The sequence below is a fragment of the Garra rufa genome, unplaced genomic scaffold, assembly GCF_049309525.1.
Source record: "Garra rufa unplaced genomic scaffold, GarRuf1.0 hap1_unplaced_025, whole genome shotgun sequence".
Classification (NCBI taxonomy): domain Eukaryota; kingdom Metazoa; phylum Chordata; class Actinopteri; order Cypriniformes; family Cyprinidae; genus Garra; species Garra rufa.
This window is the reverse complement of record NW_027394300.1, coordinates 69,571-90,746: the sequence shown is the minus strand read 5'-3', so window position 1 is coordinate 90,746 and position 21,176 is coordinate 69,571. Positions and strand designations below refer to the sequence as shown.

General features: G+C 37.8%; 1 protein-coding gene across 1 annotated transcript in view; it reads right to left on the bottom strand.

The window, feature by feature from the left end:
- LOC141315371 (visinin-like protein 1) overlaps nucleotides 1–8,935 on the bottom strand; it is a 38,409-nt gene extending 29,474 nt beyond the window's left edge. The window contains exon 1 of the mRNA XM_073832702.1: nucleotides 8,616–8,935. The gene's annotated coding sequence lies outside the window, so the exon portion shown is untranslated. The remainder of the gene's footprint in view (nucleotides 1–8,615) is intronic.
- Between the last annotated feature and the right edge of the window lie 12,241 nt (nucleotides 8,936–21,176).

Below are 21,176 nucleotides of genomic sequence, written 5' to 3'. Positions count from 1 at the left end.
TGTATGACTCTGGACTGTGTACCCCGTTGACGATTCCTGCTTCCTGCCATTGCGACCATTCCCTGTCTATCGAACTGTTTCCCGGATTACCTACGTTGTTCCTGTTTTCTGGTGATTATTCTGGCCTGTTGACGATTCTAATAAATGCTGCAAATGGATCCGCACGTCTCTGACTCTCTCTGTGACAGAAGACTTCGCCAAACCAGGATCCAGCGGCTTTGTTTCACCTCCAGCATCACAATATGGACCCGCATGAGTCTGTAAGCAAGATGGCCTCCCTTCTAGAGTCTCTTGACAAGATGACCTCCCTTCTAGACTCTGTTCGCAAAATGGCTGCCCTTCCAGAGTCTGCTCTCAAGATGGGCCCCCTTCCACAGCCATGGCACAAGATGGCTACCATCAAATCAGTGACTGCGCCGCCAGAGCGCCCTCCAGTGACCGCTCGCTCAGAGCCTGCTCTTCCAGAGTCTCCGCTGGAGACGCCCAGCCCTCCTGAATCTCCGCTGGGGTCGTCCAGTTCTCCAGAGCCCGCTTCACAAGAGCGTCGTCCAGAGCCCGCTTCACAAGAGCGTTGTCCAGAGCCCGCTTCACAAGAGCGTCGTCCAGAGCCCGCTTCACAAGAGCGTCGTCCAGAGCCCGCTCCTCAAGACAGCCTTCCAGAGACTCCGCTGGTTCAGCCCAGCCTTCCAGAGCCTCCGCTGGTTCAGCCCAGCCTTCCAGAGCCTCCGCTGGTTCAGCCCAGCCTTCCAGAGACTCCGCTGGTTCAGCCCAGCCTTCCAGAGCCTCCGCTGGTTCCGCCCAGCCTTCCAGAGACTCCGCTGGTTCCGCCCAGCCTTCCAGAGACTCCGCTGGTTCCGCCCAGTCTTCCAGAGACTCCGCTGGTTCAGCCCAGCCTTCCAGAGACTCCGTTGGTTCAGCCCAGCCTTCCAGAGCCTCCGCTGGTTCCGCCCAGCCTTCCAGAGACTCCGCTGGTTCCGCCCAGCCTTCCAGAGACTCCGCTGGTTCCGCCCAGCCTTCCAGAGACTCCGCTGGTTCCGCCCAGCCTTCCAGAGACTCCGCTGGTTCCGCCCAGCCTTCCAGAGACTCCGCTGGTTCAGCCCTGCCTTCCAGAGACTCCGCTGGTTCCATCCAGTCGTCCTGAGATTCCTGTCTGCCCGGTTCTGGTCACGGAGCTCATGCATGGACTGTTCCCACCCACCCTCCCTGCTGCTCCAGTTCCGCCACCTCTGTCTCCTGACAGTCCCTCTGCTCACCCACATCCCACCTTCGGTGCAGAGGACTTGCCGTGGGACTGCCAGTCTCCATCGGTGTCCAGACTGAAGGACCCCTCACCATCACCTCCAGTCTCAGAGTCCTGGACTCCACCTCGGCCCTCCGACCCTGCGGCTCCACCCCGGCTCTGTGCTCCCTCGTCTCCGTTGTCGGCCGTCGGCCCACCAGCTCCTCCGGGCTCCAGCGTCTCTCCGGCTCCGCCCCGGTCAGTCGTCGCCCCACCTTCGCCTCTGGACTCTACTCCTCCAGCTGCGCCTCGTCATTCCGTCCTGCCGGCTCTGTGGACCTCCTCCCTCCCGTGGGCACAGCCTCGATCCTCTGTCACTCCGGCTCCGCTGCGTACCTCCGGACCTCCATCTCCGCCGGGGTCGCCAGAGCCTTGGGTTCCGCCTTGGCCCTCCGGATCCTCTGTGTCGCCCAGGACCATCGACTCTCCGGTTCCGCCTCGGGCTCCACCGGCTCCACCTCCGTCGGTCGGCCCCATGCAGGAGCCAACCCTTCCTCCGCCATGGCTTCTCCCTCCGTCGGCTCAGCCTCAGTTCGTGGTCCCAGTACCCCTACATGGACCTGGCCCTCCATCCCTCCCCCTGTTCCGCCTCCGCTCCACCACCCTCCAGGTTGTATAAGGTGGTTAGAGCGTCTGGAAGCCGCTCCTTGGGGAGGGGCTCTGTCACGTATCTGGTCTATCCTGTCATTATGAACTCTTGCACCACACATCATGGACTTCATTTCCCACAAGCCACTGCACCAATCACTGCACACAGCTGCTCCTCGTTTTCCACTGAACTGATTGCTGCAAACACCTGGTTCACATTTTCCCACATGCATTTAAGCCACAGACACGCACACTTCCGGCGCAAAGTCTTATCGTTCCATATGGTCGTAATTCTAAGCGTTTTTCTCTGTGTTGGATTATCTGTGTATGACTCTGGACTGTGTACCCCGTTGACGATTCCTGCTTCCTGCCATTGCGACCATTCCCTGTCTATCGAACTGTTTCCCGGATTACCTACGTTGTTCCTGTTTTCTGGTGATTATTCTGGCCTGTTGACGATTCTAATAAATGCTGCAAATGGATCCGCACGTCTCTGACTCTCTCTGTGACAAATATACTAAAGGTACAATGCAAGCAGGAATACTCATTTCATAATTAATATAATGGCCAAAATAAAACTAAGCAAGCCATGCAGTAGAATAAATATGATGGCTTAAGTGAGTCATTGTGGATTATATCATTTCATAATGCCTGATTACATTTAAAGGAGGCTTAGATCACACCAAAACACTGAGACCACCAATGAAGCTTCTGATGCAGTGCCTCCATCATTTTCGTTAGCACGAAGCTGTTCCTGCTCTAGGCGCCTAGAGAATGTTCCAGAATAGACAGAGTCAGTAAATAATATCTCAGTAGACATGAGAGCATCCTCATAAGAAATCCCCTACTTCAGCCTATAATTATTATTACAAATTTATCCGTCCCTTTGGAGGACGAGCGGTGTTTTATCCTGCCCACATGCTTATAAGAGCGGCCCCCAACACTTTTCCCCCTAGATGGCTGTCACACACTGTGTGTGTGTTACTGTCAGGGAAATGGGTTAATTAAACAAAGCATCATTCGCATAATTACCAAAAGGTCATCACATCCTAAGCTTCAACAACGTGACATTTATATTTTTTTGCAAATTGAAAAAGCCTGTCCTACTGTTACATTAATAAAGGATACAATGAAAGCAGAGACAGAGAGAAAAAAAAGACGCAAAGCATGGCAGCAGTGCTGTGGATGAAATGCTGAGTAATTCTGATGCTTTTTAATTTCTTCCCCGCTACTAAATCAGAGACGAGCTCTCATCACACTCATAGAGACTCACGTAAACACTCGATGAGAACATTGCGCTTCAAAGTTCATTACAATTAATTTTCAGTCTGAGACTGACAAACGAGCAGCGATGTTGACGATAATGAGTACTAATTTAGTTTCCCACACAACAGCATTTTATTTTCAAGCAAAAGACATGTCTTGACTGTTCTCTAAAGACACGGATGCAGAAAATACTATTAAACAAGCATTTACACATTTTATACATGATGTAAATGAGGCCAACAAGCCCAGATTGTGAGCCGGTGAGTTTTTAAAGGCAGGAGCACAACACGTCTTGATCTGCAGACTGCATTGGAGCCCCGTGTCCTTGGGGAATACCTCTCTTTATGAGGGATCCACCCATGAGAAAAAAGCACAGCATAGCACATTTAGAGTGCTAAAAACAGCTGCCCTGGAACTGACTATGAATCAGCGATAATGTATCGCCGTATAGCTCGTTCCCATTCTGTGAGTGTGATTTATGATGCCAAACTAATTAGATGATCAGCATCGTTTCTAATTGAATCCTCATCCAGCTGATCCCTCTATTGCCAAAGATTTACATGATTTCTGTCAAGACACAAAATTAAAGGTTCAAATGATGCAATAATTGGTCAAGGATTGGTGAAAAGTTTTGTTCTTTCATTTTAAAGATTTACAATATTTCTACCAATTGCAAATGGAATAGTTTACTCTTGAATTAAAATTCAATAATCATTAACTGATTTACTTTCTTCTGAAATGTAGTTGTCATATGGCATTTTTTCCCCTTTTTGGAGTTTTACAGCCCCTGGTCGCCATTGATTTTTACTGTATAGAAAAGAGCAGGTCAAGCCGGTTTTCTTTTGGTGGAAAATGTTCATTCTTGGATGAGTAGGTTCTCTGAAAGGATAGTTCACCCAAAATAGAAACTTCTGTCTTCGTTTTTGCACCTTCAAGTTGTTCCAAACCTGTATAACTGTCTCTCTTGTCTATGGAACAATCAAGATACACTACCAGTCAAAAACTTTTAAATACTAAGATTTTTAATGTTTTAAAAGTAGTATCTTCTGCTCACCAAGCCTGCATTTATTTGATCCAAAGTACAGCAAAAAAATATATAAATATATTTAAAATATAATTTATTCCTGTGATGTGAAAGCTGAATTTTTAGCATCATTATTCCAGTCACATAATCGTTCAGAAATCATTCTAGTATTCTGATTTTCTGCTCAAAAAACATTTATTATTAATATTACATTAAAAACAGCTGAGTAGAATTGTTTTCAGGTTTCTTTGATGATAGAAAGTTCAGAAAAACAGCATTTATCTGAAATAGAAATCTTTTGTAACATTGTAAATGTCTTTTTCATCACGTTTGATCAGTTTAAAGCATCCTTGCTAAATAAAAGTAATAATTTATACAATTTCTTTTTCAGAAAACTGACTCTAAGCATTTGAATAGTATAGTATATGTTATAAAAGATTTTTATTTCAGACAAAATCTTTAGATATTTCTATTCATCAAAGAATCCTGGAAAAAAATGTACTCAACTGTAATAAATGTTTTTTGAACAGCAAAGCAGCTACTGTAATTAGAGTGATTTCTGAAAAATCTTGTGACACTAAAGACAGGAGTAATTATGCTGAAAATGTAGCTTTGTTCACAGGAATAAATTACATTTTAAAATATATTCAAATAGAAAGCAGTTATTTTAAATAGTAAAAATATTTCACAATATAAATGCGTTTGCTGAATTTGGGATTAAATGAATGCAGGCTTGTTGAGCAAAAGATAATTCTTTCAAAAAACATAAAAAATCTTACTGTTCAAAAACTTTTGCTTGGTAGCGTATTTGGAGATATTTTTAATGTTTTTCATTATAAAACGCAGCTGAATTGTAACCTAAATTGTTTCTCCAAAATAGCTTCTTTCGTTGTCCATAGTGGCATAGTGCTGGGCGATATACCGGTAAACCGGTTTGAATTACCCTGTTAACTGCACACACTTCTGAATAATTGTTGGAAAACTTTTGGAACTATTAATAACACACAACTAATTCTTTAACTGGGTAAATAAACCAACTATAAACATCCATTAACAGAAGCCAGAGACAGTGAAGACAAGCACAAAGAGGAGAAAATACTGTAGCAGGCAGAACACTACTGTTGTGAAATGTGTGAAATACAGGAATAAATTTGTAAATACTGAACTGGGGGTGAGGGTTTTTTATATGAATGTATCTCTGAGGGGTATTTAGTTTAGATGGTATTCTCCTTTCATCTTACCTCTGTATAATGCATATTAATGTAGATTTTAAAGTGCTGCGCTGCTTTGTTTACAGTGGTAACCAAAGAAACACTGTATTGCTGCTGTTCCATAAGCGCCACCTGCTGTCAGAAAAGTCTGTCTACTTTTTGTTTCATTCAGATGTTTTATGTAGCATAATATCACAACGCTAAGGTCAGACCATTGTGTTTTTGCTTTAAACTGCTCATGCTATATTCCATTTTCTTGTTTGCAAACAGTGATGATGTTTTTTGTGTGCGAGCCTATCTGAAAATGACAGTTTTTAAGTAGCAGTCTATGGAAGCTGTGGAATTAAAGAATAACAAAAAGGTAAATTTGAGTTTATATTACAAAATTCTGGCTTTATTCTTGCAATTCTGAGATTATATCTCACAATTCTGATAAGAAAAATCAACTCGTCATTCTCAGCTCAAAATCATGAATTTATATCCCATGCTTTTTTTCCTCAGAAATGACAAACTCGCTATTGTTGAGTAAAATCGAGTTATAAAATCCTAACTAGGAGATACAAACTTGCATCTGCAAGAAAAATAGTCAGAATTGTTAGATAAAACAGGTAAATGTTTTGTAAAATGTTATAGGTTTAAACAGTATTTCATGCTATAACTGTAGTAACCCTATGAACTGCATATGTGAATGTTATGTAGAAAAATTGTTTAAATCAAATTTATATTTTAAAAGTGGAGTAATCAAAGGAGGTTTCATCCATAGTCTGTCAGTTTAAATGTCTGTGTTTAGCTTTAAATGGCATATTTGATGAAAGTATTCATTACAAATAAATGCATTTTAATTCTGACATCCAAATGATACATTTTATCTCTTATTCCATGGATTTTACCCATTTCCCTCCACTTGTTACCAGTGTTTTTCTGGACCACAAATATGTGTGCAGCCACAAATGACGTAACTATGACGTATACTCCAAATCGGTCTATATGTAGGATGTTTGTTTGGATCGTGATTAAAACGCAGTGGTTCTGCAACTGTTTCATGCATTCTGATTAATATAAAGGCACAGTCAGGGCAAAACTGTGATAAACTGTTAAATGCCAGAATCCTAGGAAAATACAGTAATACAGATTTTCGTTCAAACCACTCCGTACTAGGTTTAAAACAACACAAAGGTGAGCAAATGCTGACAGAACAATCATTCTAGGGTAAATTATCCCTTTAAATTTAAGCGCCCATCTAAGCTTGCCAAATTTAAGATTACTTTCCGTAAACTCTCAAGACTGCAAATGCAATACTAATTTCCATTTCCTACTGTTACATTTTTTTAAAAGCACTCCAGCGTGAGAATCTGTTGTCTCAGGGTTGTGGAAATTGCCTTTGCTGCAGTGCCAATCATTTAGGATTTAATTTGTCCAGTATAAATAATAATAAGATTCAAAAATGAGAAATTGCTACTTGTTGCATCATTCTAAACAAAAAAGATGTAGATGGTATTAAGAAGTGTAAGATTGAACAATTCATGAAGCACTGACCTACTGATACTGTTGAAAAGAATTGGTCACTGCAGGCTATAAAAGGAGCCGAAGAGCCTGTCTACCTAAAAAGCAATAGTCCACTCCATTTTCCATTTAGGCTGCATCAGTGCTATTTCTGCTGCAACAGGAGACCAGAGAGAATACTCTGTCCCCTGTGACTATACCGCGCAGGTTGAATCGATCTCTTAAAATGATTTTGCCTTTTCACACGACACTGCTGTAATGCAGATAGATTAAACTGATCTTTGGCGTACAAGCAGTGGCTCATCCAAAGTAGGTGGAACACACACCATATTCTGATCTGCTGTGTGTATATGTTGAGCTCATCTTATGTTTGTACCAGGAAAAAATGCTGTGTTATGATCAACACAACAATGCCGTGTTATGTTGCACAAGCATTCTTGTCATCTAAGAACTGACTAGCAGGCGTTATGATGACTGTGCAAACTGAGCTCTGTCCAGAGATCAAAAGGCGTTTTAAACCCTGAGTCGACTCATCACAACAGCATTCCCATCCACACAAGCCTGACAGATTATGTCACATGTGAATTTAGCCAGCCAAGTGATTTAGCACATCCAGCTTATTCAGACAGTCACATTACATAACGAACATTTAGTTTATTTCATTATTTTACAGTGTGACCTTGAGAGTGTGAGATTGTAGGTAATTGATTACAGCTTAATATTTAACTACGACTCTATCATCCTTGTACGTTATGCATAGATCCTGCAGTGTATAAGAAGCTGGATTTGCAGTGAGAATAGTCGGTTAAGAAAATAATAAAAAAATCTAAACTAGAGATATAAAACAAGTAATCTAGCTGAAAATTCATAATCATAATTGTAAGAAAATTAAGTCATGTTAGTGGGAATTTTTCTATAGGATTCCATCAAAACACAAAACAAAAGATATTTTAGAACAAACAGTAGAACTATGATTATCAAAAGCATAAACTGCCCCTGTAGGACATTATCAGGATTTCAAACTCCTTTTTCAGTTTTCTTTAACCGTCCAGAAGCAAAATAAAATACAAGCAGCAAGCAGATTATGACACAATAACCAAATATGGCATAACAATCAAAGAATGATTGCATTTGATTCTTAAGATTCTTTTAGAATTCTTTCAGGTTTAAAATTACAATACAATTCCAAAAAAGAATCTAATTCACATTTAACCTTTTTTTTTTTTGACTGCCTAAACTGTCAAAAGCAAAAATGATGCACCAACTGGTGCGAACAAATACATTTCTCACCTAGACCTAGTATGACACACACAGTAGATAGCTACGTAAGACACACAGCTGTCTCAGACGTGTACACCTGGGGCCATTGTCAACTAATGTCCATTCATTTGACAAGGCAAGCTCACATTTTTTGACCTCAACTTTACTACTGTGTCCTCTGGTACAGCTTTGAATGTTTTTAACTCATAAAGGCATTTGTAAAATTAACAAACAGTGATGGATATATAAAAACTGCCAACAGTCTATTTGAATAATCAACATAAAAGAAACTGGTTAAATTGGTCCATACCAAAGTATTGTCAAATATCATAATCATACACATTACATCCTCTGTGATGAATCAATGCATTGCAATGCTGCAGGCTGGCTAGATAAACCAGCTCAACCATCGTCTCGTCAATTCATAACGACTTTCTAAAGGTTTCTTATTTCAGCGAAAACACATAGTCATTGGGGGACTTACCGAAAAGGAGAGCCAAAAGGAGGTCTGACGATTCCTGCTTCGGGCGACTGTAAAAGGTAAACGCGATGGAAGGGCTCACTAATCGGCTGACAGCTGCGGTGAGGTTTCTTTGGGGTGAAAGGGAGAGACGCAGCGATTACTGCAGCGAGGACAGTCCACGCGCAGCGCTCGAGGTGATGTGACGCTATAGGTATACAATAGAGCTCAGCGTCGGTCTGTGTTCATCACCACCAACCTCTCTCGTGTTTTCACACTGCTCCGCGAGCTTTGCTTTGCTGTGGTGTGTGCTCTTTTGAGTGTGCGCAAATTGTGCCTTCTCGCTCTGACCGAACTCGGATAGAGCAATGATAGAATATGACATCAGCAAGTCAGCGAGATGGGAAAGTCTGTGAGATCCAAGCAATTCGCCTTTATTATTTCTAGTATTTTATTGTGTTATTACGTATTATTATGTATTCTTATTATTAATTAGCCGATGTGTTGCTTATACAATCGCTTTAAAAAAAAAAAAAAAAGAATTTCAAAGGAAAATGTCAGAGCGAAATTAGTTGTTAACAGCCCAGGCAAAAAGACTAGGCCTTATATTTTTCTGAAATGTAAATGTAATTGTGATAAACAAGCACAGTATTTATTCTTGTTGGTATCGAAAACGAGCTAATGAGCGTTAGTCCACTGTTGCTATAGTTACCTTTGACTTCGCGCTTTTATTTAAAAGATGAAATATGAATGAAACCCGTTTCTGCCACTGAATAAAAAAGGTAATTGTGACATTTTATCTCATAATTCTGACTTTATTTCTCGCAATTGTGAGTTTATATTATAGCCTACAATTTTGACAAGAAAAACCCTCACAATTCCGAGAAATGAAGCCAGAATTGCACATAAAAAAATCTGAATTGCAAGATTTAAACTCAAAATTGTGAGGAAAAAACTTAGTTGCTAGATACAAACTGGCATTTTCGTGAAAAAAACAAAAACAAAAAACAAAATATAAACTCTGAATTCCATGATATAAACTCATATCATGTAATTCTGAGAAAAAAGTAACAATTTAAAGTTTACATTTTGGAATTCTGACTTCATTTCTCAGAATTTTGACTTTATAACTCACAATTGCGATTTATATCTCACAATTCTGACAAAAAGTTGAGAAATTAATGTAGAATTGCATTATATAAACTTGCAATTGCGAGTCATAAAGTCAGAATTGCAAGATATAAATTTGCAATTCTTTCTTCTTTAGTTTATCTCTAGCAACTGTGACTTTATTTCTCAGAATTGCGAGTTATCAAGTCAGAATTGTGAGATATATAATTTCATATCCATCTACTTTTCCCCCTCAAAACTGGACTTGCGAGTTTATATCTCACAATACTGACTTTTTTTGTCAGAATTAAGTGATACAAACTCGCAATTGCGGCGTTTTATCTCAGAATTGTGAGATATAAACTCGCAATTGCGAGAAAAAAAGTCATACACGCAGCAATTCTGACTTTATTTCTCACAATTGCGAGTTTATAATGCACAATTCTGAGGGAAAAAAAATCTGAATTGCGCGTCTCTATTACTCAATTCTGACCAAAACAAGTCAGTATTGTGAGATAAGGGCTTCCATAAATATGAGAGCTCTTTACGTGTACATTTTTGTAGTTTCAGAAACTTTTTACAACCTTACATATATATGCAAACCAAAGGGCGTTTATAGGTCAATGTACTAAAACAGAAATGTTCAAATGTTTTGTGTACAGACAACATTGTCAATACAATCCATGTTCACAGAGATTTGCGAAAAAATGACAGAAAACACTGTATTATAAATGCCAGGCCAGTAGTTGGAAATGTTACACTATGCATCTGCGCACATAGGCCACATATGCGCATGTCGTCACCGTTTTCACCAATTCATATTTTTTTAGTTTACACAGTGATGATAACAGTATTATTTTCAAAAACTTTAAAACCTGTTTTCCAACATTTGCATTTTCAGGACACCAAAAACATTGCGGTCATGTAAATGAACAACCAAAATGCCTAAAAAGAACAGTTTTTAGTTGAAAAGTGTTGTGTAAACACCCCCAAAGACTGCTTAACCGTATGTATTTTGGCATCAAATTAATTGTTAAATGTTTAAGTGTTAAAACACCATAAAATAATGATTTATACATCAAGCTTTCCATAGATGAATGGTTTGTTAGGATAGGACAATATTTGGCCGAGATACAACTATTTGAAAATCTGGAATCTAAGGGTGCAAAAAAATCTAAATATTGAGAAAATGTGTTGAGTGGTGTGACTTCAGTTTGAAAACGATTGTTTCACTATGCATATCAAAGATGTAACATAATTTTTGTAATTAACAGAATGTACTATGAGCCGCGTGTCTGTTTTATATCTAAGCTTTCATTTATTACACCAGAGATATAACAAAGAATGAAATTGTGCCAACCAGCCCTATTCTCCCCTTCAATTTAATGTACAATAACATTGACCCTACCACAGTCATTTCACATCTGAACTTAGTGATGACACTGATCAATTTTTCCTCATTATTACAGGACAGGCACTGTATCTGGGGACAAACAGAAGCAATGAATCTTTTTCTCTAGGATGTAGGTTTTTTTCTTGGTTTCTTCAAAATGACATGTGGCAGATGGTTCTTAAAGCACTAACACGCTTGTGGTCTGACAGAAGAGTCCCATGACAGTTTGTCCCTTCAAGTAGTTTGCTTACCTTTTCCACCTACCCAATGGCAGAGTGATGGACGATGTGAAGAAGTCGAAAAGTTACGAGGCAGTTAGCAGATTTTCCACTCTTTCAGTTACATCTACAGGGTGTTGTTTGTCATTCGCACATTTGTTGAAGTCAGCAGCATGGTTAAAGATTTTCTCCCAAAGCAGGCATCAATAAGGAGACCAATATACGCCTGAGGAATGGTCAAAGACCTGTTAAATTACAAAGTGAAAACTTGTTTTAAAACAAACCAATTCTAGAGTGTTCCGTGACCCACTAATGAGAATAAAAGTGTCAAATGGAGCAGAGGAGAACAGAAAAGTGAAAAATTAGCTCTATGCTGTGCTACTGTTTGAAAGAAAGCTTGAAAGGAATACTAATCTTTCTTAGAAAAATGTTTTGTTTTATGTACCAAAACTAGTTTTGAATTCATACATGTCTTGTTCGAAATCTCATGAATAATTCAATGTGTAATGAAAATGCTCAACTCTATTATACCTCCTGCAGTTTTACATTGTATCGAAAAGAGACTGTGAAATCACTTTCTTTAATGCCTTGCATCCTCTTGTCAAAATATGCTATTATTTCATCACCCCACTGTACTTGTATACAAAATTCATGAAATACAACAGGGTGTTAAAGCAAAATGCAAGCTTCTGTATTAACACCATGCTAATAAATTCAGTATCATGGCAGAAAATGCAGAGCAGCTCCTGTTTACTGAAGAATCACTCTGTAAATCGCTTCCATTCTGCTAGCAGCTAGACAAATAGGCCTTGCACATCATTTGAACATCATGACATGCAGACAGCCAAAGCATCCTCATGCAATCACACAAACGCTGCTGGGTCACTGCAAATCACAAAGCTTTGATGACTGATTCCACTTGTGAAAAATTCCTGCTGAGATTCTACAGTGCAAGTGAGGAGCCTGGCAAGTGCAAAGGTTTGTTATGGCAGGAATGAAGAGGGGATTTAGTCTATTATAATCAGAATCAGAGCTGCGGGGATGAATCAAGGGGTTATCCAGACCTCACTGATCAGCCAGTCTCAAAAATCACGTCTTATTTTTATGGCACAATGAATCCCGCACACCCAGGCTGGGAGAAATAGCACAGCATTGCCAAATTTGACAGTCGTTTTGAAAAGAAATGCTAAAGCCTTGGATTGAGAAACAAAGACTTTGGTTAATAAGGACTGAAGAGCAACGTGGAAATTGCAGATGTATGAGGCAATTCAGAGTTTGAATGGAACTGGCCAAACCTCAAAGTAGAATAATGTGAATATATTATTTGATAAAATATGATACGAAATATATTAAAGGATTAGTTCACTCCAGAACAAATCTTCCTGATAATTTACTTACCCCCTTGTCATCCAAGATGTTCATGTCTTTCTTTCTTCAGTCGAAAAGAAATTAATGTTTTTGAGGAAAACATTCCAATATTTCTCTCCATACAGTGGATTTCAATAGGAGCTAATGGGTTGAAGATTCAAATTGCAGTTGTAATACCGTTTCAAAGGGCTCTACACGATCTCAGCTAAAGAATAAGGGTCTTATGTAGCGAAACAATCGGTCATGTCTTGCACTAGCTTGACTTCACGCATTACGTAATCACGTTGGATAGGTCACGTGTGACTTGGAGGAAGTACCGACCCAGTGTTTACAAAGCGAACTTGCAAAGAAAGTCAAACGCCCTTTGCAAAAAAAAAAAGGTAAAACAACGATCGGATGATTTTGAAGTTGGAGGAGAAAATGACCCTACCTTTCTAAACCAAAGTACACAGAAGAAAAACTAACCATGCGTGACTTTTCCAATGAGATTACGTAACGCGTGAAGTCACGGATGCACATCGCAGCGCTAGTGCAAGACAGGCATTTGTGGATAAATTTTAATTGTTTGACCGATCGTTTTGCTAGATAAGACCCTTATTCCCTGGCTGGGATTGTGTAGAGCCCTTTGAAGCTCCACTGAAACTGCAATTTAGACCTTCAACCCGTTGATCCCTACTAAAGTCCACTATATGGAGAAAAATTCGGGAATGTTTTCTTCAGAAACCTTAATTTTGTTTAGACTGAAGAAATGACATAAACATCTTGGATGGGAGTAAATGATCAGGACATTTTTATTCTGGAAGTGAACCAATCCTTAAAACTAAACATTAAACTTAAAAAACAAAGTTAGTTAAAATTTAAAGCTTCTTTTAAATTCAAATAATTGTAATTCAACTGCCTTACATTCAAATTCCCTATTCTTGTTAACACAATTTAGATTAAATTCAAATTTAGAAGCTGATTTGGAATTTAAAAGGGAATTCTGAATGGCACACAATCCTAGTGTTAACAGGATCCCGTATTCATCCCATAATAGACCTTAGTCAGGCTAGACGCCATATTGAATTTAACATTGATTAAAATGAGGCTGTAGACTCAGGATAGAATTACAGTCTTTAAAATGACACGCACTGTATAACGGTCCTAGATTTTGTGATTTTCACAACTCACAACTTTCAAAAATGTTTAATGCTATTTTTGTTGAATGTTTTCTCAGAAAGATGTTGTGTCAGCTGATCAGCTAGTATGTTGTTCAAGGGTTACTCCACCCCAAAATGAAAATTGTGTCATTAATCACTTACACCTATGTCGTTCCAATCCCTTGACACTGTTATTTACTTGGCAGTCAATGGGACAGTTACAAGCCTCCTGGATTCATCCAAAATATCTTAAATTGTGTTCCGAAGAGGAACAAAGCTTTTATGGGTTTGGAACGACACAGGGGTAAGTGATTCATGACAACATTTTTATTTTGGGGTGGAGTAATTCTTTAAACAACAGTACAATCCATTGAACGCACTGCACTTCTATCCCTCAGACTCATTTTCATTCCTGTAAAAAATGAAATATGGTGCTACACAATGGTCTATGTCATCTGTAATTAAGTGGGGCTAAAATTAATGTTAGTATCACACAAAAATAATGGTTTGTACATTGCAATGTTTCATGCAACAGCCATTAGAACAAATTAAAAAGTTTCAGAGTTTGTCACTCTATAATCTATAACTGCTTCGGCCAAATCCAATGATATTCAAGTACAACAGCAGTCTTGCTCATATAACACTGGCAAACTAACACTATCGTATTTCCAACAGACAAGACCTCACAACAATTTGATGCGTACACATTGAATCCTGTTGAGGGAATTAAAGAGAAATCAGATCAAGATGACGATATGTCAGCTTTGATAAAATCAGATGCCTGCTTTTCAGCCGTTTGACTGGGTAACAGTCTCCAAAGACAGCTGTTGCAAGATTAGTGAATGTGAAGATGTCACAGAGACAATACTCATACAACAATGACTGAAAGGAATGGACAGGTCAGAGGAGAATTGAAGACATGACCTTTGGGGTTGAGACCTGACACTGCAGATTTTGCTCCAAAATGTGATTCAACAGTGTAAAACAAGCCACATAAAAACCATGACTTGAAGGAATAGTACACCCAAAAATGAAAAATCAGTTTTGTAATTACTCACCCTCATGTCGTTCCAAACCCGTAAGATCTTCGTTCATCTTCAAACATAAATTGCCATGACGCATGCATGTGGTGCTGCTGACGTAGAACATGCATTTGCTGTGCCATTTCGAAGATGAACCAAGGTCTTATGGCTTTGGAATGACATGAGGGTGAGTAATTAATGACAGAATTTGAATTTTTGGGTGAACTATCCCTTTAAGACAACAGGGTATTGTAGCTTAGTTAAACTCAACACGTAGATGATTACGACGCTCCGCTATCACTGGAAAAACGTGGTGGCACAAGGGTGGCCGCTGACTCAAGCAGAGAGGAGGCGATCCATCATATGGAATTCTCCTAAAGCCCGTGGAGAGTTTTGACGTTAGTGGAGAGGCACCGACTAATCCAGACCCAGCAGGTGTGGAGGCGGAGGACAACAACCCTGCGGGTCAGGTCTGCAATAATACTAAAACTGAAATGCATCTGAATTAATACAAGGAAAAAATGACAGATTTTTACAGCTCATTTACATTTTACAGCTTGCTACTAACAAAGCTGACAGAGTTCTGAAACATCCTCATTTAACACAAACTGAAATTGTTCAGTGGCATTGCTTTATATCATTAGTATTGGTAAAGTTTGGTTCTGAATGCGAAACAGCCATCTGTTGTGAGTATTATTAGCCTAATGGTTAAAGTCAAAGGTTAAAGGGCAACCCATAAACTTTAGGGTTATTGAGGACCAATTTCTCTCAGGTTGCTCCAGAGGGACTATCATTATAATTAGTTTACCACTTGGGTAAAATGCTTCTGGTACATCATATATAAAATTCAGCTTTTTTCATACATTAGTAATCAAATTGTCTAACCAACCTCATCGGAAGATATGCCAGTGGCTACATTCCTGATATAATATTATGTTGCTTCTTGCACATTTTGTGACACTTCACAATTGAAATGTCAAGTGAGTGGCGTTGAAAGCAAGTTCTGTTTCATCTGAAACAAATGACCGTGAACCTGCAATATTTTTTTTTTGGTTGTTTGAAATAAATTGGTTTTTACTAAATCTGACCGATATTGTTAACAACAGCATGCAGCATGTTGTTGAAGTAACCTTACCATTTTAGCTTGCTTCTTAGATCTTTTTAGAAGTGCAATGCTGTACCGGGTGAGCTACAGAGCAATTTTACTACTAATTTTACTACTATTCCAAATCTGTAAGACCTTCATTCATCTTCAGAACCAAAATTAAGATATTTTTGATGAAATCCAAGAGCTTTCTGACCCTGCATAGACAGCAACGCAACTGAAATGTTCCCCAGCCCAAAAAAGAGAAAGGTAGTAAGAACATTGTTAAAATACTTGATGTGATATCAGTGGTTCAACACTAATGTTGAAAGCTACAAGAATATTTTTGTGTGCAAAGAAAAAAACAACAACTTTATTCAATAATTTTTTCTCTTAATAATAACAGCCTCCGCCACACGTTTATGAGAGTACCATGACGCAAATATCTTAATTTGTGTTCTGAAGATGAATGAAGGTCTTACAGGTTTGGAACATGAGGGTAAGTAATATATTAATTTTCATTTTTGGGTGAACTATCCCTTTAAGAAAACGCAAAAATATGGAGTGGTTATGTATTATGTAATGTATTGTTTAACCAGTCATGCACTACAATAAAAGAGTTTTGAGGTCATAACACAGTATTGTGCAAGGAACCACAGGAAAACGTAGAACACTAAACCAGCCATCCAGAAACTGTCAACTGTCTAAGCACTTGAAGAGCTATTTGCATTTCTGTATCAACATCAAGGCCACAGCAATCAACATCACAATCTGCAGACCACAGCTTGGAGCCCATCATTACACAATATTATGATTCAGAGGGGGAGATTCATAAAATTATTTTACTGTAGCAATCAATGGTGCTGAACCAGGAGAGAACATCTATTCACAGCCAATAGACTGGTGCAGTTTTAAAATCCTTGAATAGATTCATGAATAGTTTTTAATTAGATTGAGGAAGTGCACAATTTTACCTTAATTTAATTTGCATCTATTGGTGAAGCCAATAAGTCAAAGTTTGCCTGGATAATATTGCCTTATTAGACCTTTCTGGTAGACACCACAACTCAAGAAGGACACTACCAGTCAGTAAGATTAAAATTTTTGTTTAAAGAAGTCTCTTCTATTCACCAAGCCTGTATTTATTTCATCTAAAGTACAGCAAAAAACAGTACAATTTTGAAACATTTTTACTATTTAATATAACTGCTTTCTGTTTGAATATATTTTAAAATTTAATTTATTCCTGTGATCAAAGCTAAATTTATAATATTACAAAATATTTTTCTTTTATTTTAGATAAATGCTGTTGTTCCGAACTTTCTTTTTATCAAAGAAACTTACTATTTATCAAAATCTACTCAAAAATGTTTTTTAAACAGCAAATCAGAATATTAGAATGATTTCTGAAGGATCATGTAACTGGAGTAATGATGCTAAAAATTCAGCTTTGAAATCACAGGAATAAAGTATATTCAAACAGAAAACAGTTATTTCAATAGTAAAAATATTTCAGAATTTTACTGTTTTTGCTGTACTTTGGATCAAATAAATGCAGGCTTGGTGAGCAGAAGAGACTTCTTTAAAAACATTACAAATCTTACTGTTCAAAAACTTTTGACTGATAGTGTATATTTCGCTATTACTAACCAATCAAAAGTTGCATGCTAGATTAAAACCCATCTCTGAGATGTGGGGAAATTAAAGTCAAAAGAAACTCTTGATAACGATTGATATTTAATTGCATTAAATATGCTTTTAAATAAGTTACTGTCTTTATTTGATGATATTAGCAGCCTTAGGATGAGCGTCAAAGTTGTCACTTTGATATTTTATATCTTTACTTTGTCTGTAAGTGCTTATAAATTATGCTCCCTGTAGAAAATACATCTGCTGTTGTGTATCATTGGAGAGAAGCCACTAAGAAATGCATTTGGCAGAACATTCATTAGACAGGAGCAAGAACATGAAACTACAGTGCTATTTAAATAAAGACCTATTAATTTCACGCCAACTGCGAGACGGAGCACAGTGGTTTAACATCATTGAAAGTTTGTCTCCTGATTGCTTCACATTTGCTGAAAGGTAACTGCTTGCATAATGTCATTCAACAAATTGAGATCATTTGCATCTGTGTTAGAGTGCTCCATTGCCTCTTCTGACCGGTTCTTATGGAAATACAGTCCAAACCCTCTGATTAATGCTAATAGCTGCTTCCTATTCGATCAAATAGGACCACTGCAAGTGTCTGCATGCTTCATAGTTGCATTTGTGATCAAGGTTTTATGCATAATGCATCTCAAAAATGTGCAGTCTGATGTGTCTCATGTCATGTTCATTTAGAAAGCCCATGCGTTATCACAAGAACAACAGTGCCAGGGTGCTGGTGATATTCAATGACGCAACCACTGCTAGATGTCAGGGAGTATGCAGCCCTGATTTCATTAATGGTCTCATTTGGCTTATCTAAAATCAATAAACTGCCTCTGTAACATGAAAGAGACGCATCGCTGATGGGACGTGGAGACATCAAAGTTTCCCGCCGAGCCAGAAGGTATCTCTGTCCTTTTGAAGTTCTTAAAAAATTATGAGCTGTTCATAGCAGATGCTTCTCTGTGTCATTCATTTGCAGACATAATGAGACCCAGTAATTATTTAATGTGGTTAGAATTCAACATAGAAGATCAATGAAGTTTCTATTTGGAGACTTTACAAAGAAGAAATCACATGAAAAAACATAATCTTTGTGATAAGCAGCTTTTACTGCATCTTTAATGAGGCAGAAAGTTGACTGCAGTCTGGTGGATCACAGCTTGTTGCAACGTTAGATGATCTACTGTATGGAAGCATTATCATTACACCTATAACTATTCAAAAAACATTTTTTAAACTAAAATAAAGTTGAAATAAAATGTAAATATATTAGAATACTTTTTGTGCTCAAAGAAAACAAAAGCCCTTTCTGGGCCTTGAACATGATAGTTGTGTTGCTGTCTATGCAGGGTCAGAAAGCTCTGGAATTTCATCAAAAATATCTTAATTTGTGTTCAGAAGATGAACAAAGGTCTTACAGGTTTAGAACGACAAAAGAGTTAGTAATTAATGATAGAATTTAAATTTTTGGGAGAACCTTCTCTTTAAGTTGAAGTAAACTAAAACTAATCGAAATACTAAATCTATAAAAATATTATTCATATTGGACGAAAAACTTAAACTAAATGTTGCCTTGGCATTTAATTACAATAAAGTTAAAACACTGTAATTACTAGCTGAACAAAACAAAAATTTAGCTGCAAGCAGCGATTACCAGGGTTTAAGCGTTTTAAGGCATTTAAGAACATTATTTAGCAATTCTGTTACAACCTAAATCAATGATTTAAAACTGATTAAAAATAAAACAATAAGTAAATTTACTTAATTTTTATTTGACAAGTTTTTGCATGCACATTTTTAAAGTAAAATTTAAGTATGGAATTATGTAAAATTAGCAAAGGGAATAAGTAGATTTAACATGTAGTTAGAGTTTGATGAGTAATTTCTACTTAATTATTTTAAGTTTACTCTGCAGTCTTTAAGTACAATTCACTCAGCCACGGTTTGTAAACTTTACTCAAACATCATAGCACTGGAAAAAATTCCATTAAAGCATGTGGTTCACTTACAAACATACATAGCAAGTAGACAGCTCCTTATTGTTTTTAAGGTTATATGTTGACTCAATGTAGTTACTAACCAAATTAACACAGAGACCTCAATACTTGGCACAGGATACACAATGATGGTAACCATCAGTGAATAGTTTTTGAGTATGAATGGGTCATTTTGAGTAGAAAATTAACTCTAGATGTCACAAAACAGCAAGTTACTTAACCTAACAACAAAATCAACCAAAAAATAGTGTAAATAAATCTTGAAAATAGCAAAAAAATAAACCTTTTAATTATTAACCATTTAATTTAACCATTAATTTTTCATGACCAAGTGCATGATGGTAACAACGAGATCATGACTTTGATATTTACTTAAACAATCTTTGTAAAAATAAACAATTCCAAGTAAAATATATATTTTTAAGTTCAAATGTTAAATTCTACAAGCTTAAATTGAGTACTAATATTAAATTCACTCTTTTTTTTTTTAATTCTTGTCTAAACTAAATTATTTAATGTAGAAATTACATTTGTTTTTCTGTATTATTTACTTCACCACAAAATAATTTTTATCAGTGGATGGAAATATTATGTTTTTAACATTTATGACTGTTTATAGCGCCAGTTGTGGTCAGATCTCCTTAAAACTTTGCATGCTTGTTTAGAATTACCTTCATTAAGTTTTTCTTAGTTTTTCAGAACTTTTCTTTAGGCTTTATAGGATTTGGGGTCAATTTGGACAGGCCCCTTTCCTAAACAACCCTGTTGTAGCTTGCCAAATGGAAAATTTCAGCCTTTTTTTGATAATTATTGACCTAGAGAGTCTTGTAGAGAGAATTTTACTGCAGTGTTTTTTTTCCCCAGATTGAGTGAAAAATCTAGGACCAGTTCGCAAAAGTATTTTTTTTAATTTATTTTTTTTACATCTTCTCAATTATTTAAATTTGATTGACAGCAGTGGTTCCAGAGGCAAAGTTGTGCGGAATGATGATTTCTACCATATAATACAAATATCACGTATATTCGTTGCCGATTTCTTTCAAATTTCAAACCTTTAGGGCCATGAGTCAAACAGGCCCACAGAGCTTAGTTGCAGAGTTGACTTGACAAAATCAAAAAAGACTTGGGACTCGACTTAGACTTTGACAGCATGACTCGAGACTTGACTTGGACTTGAACCCTGTGACTCGGCAAGTCTTTACTTCTAAAAAAAACTTTGGAGAGTTCTGATCAATATAGGCTGGTTACTGAAGCATATGTTCACACTGGTATGATTAGTGCAGCTTTTGGCACTGAGCCAGAGAAGGACTCGCAAAGTGAGCGTTTGTACTTATCCACATAATAGGATATTTAATGTTTTAGGGGCCGTTCACATGTCGTGCCTAAAAACGCATGGAAAACGCTATGCGCGCCACTTTCTCTTTCTTTCCAAACCGCTCTGTAGCTTGCGCTCCTGTGACATCTGCCATTGCTAAGCAACCATGACCTGCACTCTCCATAAAGACGCGGACGTTTCAGCCAGAGCCGTTTCAGCAAAGGATAAATGGATTTCCAGCATTAAAAATCGCTTGCAGTTGCTCTGCTATTAAATGTATTATTCC